Source organism: Coregonus clupeaformis, unplaced genomic scaffold, assembly GCF_020615455.1.
Source record: "Coregonus clupeaformis isolate EN_2021a unplaced genomic scaffold, ASM2061545v1 scaf1088, whole genome shotgun sequence".
NCBI classification, from domain to species: domain Eukaryota; kingdom Metazoa; phylum Chordata; class Actinopteri; order Salmoniformes; family Salmonidae; genus Coregonus; species Coregonus clupeaformis.
In genome coordinates this window covers 153133-154111 of record NW_025534542.1, presented here as the reverse complement: position 1 = coordinate 154111, position 979 = coordinate 153133, and the positions used below count along the sequence as shown (strand labels likewise).

Here is a 979-nt window from a genome sequence, read left to right as displayed (position 1 = left end):
TAACTGTATGTGTTAAGAGAATACCATTATTAGAATAACCAAGTAAAACATGGGGAAATAGAGAAGCTATTGGGTTATTTTCTTTTAACACACTGTGAATAATTCAATTGTACAGTTTGCTGTATGGGTTATATGATTATAAAGATTTAAATAAAAAATTTAAAACTATATTACTCTTGTTTGAGTCTTATTATTCATAGTGTCAGTTGATAGAGACTATATTCATACAACTAAACTTGAATGCATTGTTGCTATATTTTAGTCATTTAGCAGATGCTCTTAACCAGAGCGACTTACAGTTAGTGAGTGCATACATTTTTCATACTGGCCCCCCGTGGGAATCGAACCCACAACCCTGGCATTACAAGCGCCATGCTCTACCAACTGAGCTACAGGAGGCTATACATTGTAGTCTACCCAACATTATATTATCAGGTTAAAATCTCCAGCTGTCCCTCTGATTGGTAGACTACAATGTATAGCAACAATGTACAGCACAGATTGAATGCAGGTCTGAACATCTACCTCTGGAAATCTATGTATTAACAGGTTGTTTTGCACTATTAGTAGAGTGGTACATTATATTCTCAGGTTATTTCACATTTAGATTCTTCTCAGTATGGAAAGGTAAAGTTTTCACACTGCAGTGTATCCAAACTCTCTCTGCAGAGCTGGCTCAAAGATAACTTTTTTGCAATTTGCCATATGGATTCATTCACTCGGGGTGGAATATCCCTTTGAAGTCATGCTTTACCTGAGCTTGCTGATACCGAACCACTGAAGTATAAGTGCACAGTGACATGAATGACAGGAGGGCGCAACAGAGAAACGTGCATTTTTAAACCAGTTATTTACAAGGTTACTGGGATACCATTGTGACTCGCTAAGACATGCACAACCAGCAGGGAGAGTGGAGAGAGTAGTGCATGTTGGAGTGGTAAGTGACTGAGCTGTCTAATGTGTGGGGCACTTCTTCTAC

At 38.3% G+C, this 979-nt stretch overlaps 1 non-coding gene across 1 annotated transcript; it reads right to left on the bottom strand.

Annotated features, from left to right (window-relative positions):
- Window positions 1-326: 326 nt before the first annotated feature.
- On the bottom strand, window positions 327-400 carry trnat-ugu. Its single transcript has one exon. It is a non-coding gene; the product is annotated as a tRNA-Thr (tRNA).
- Between the last annotated feature and the right edge of the window lie 579 nt (window positions 401-979).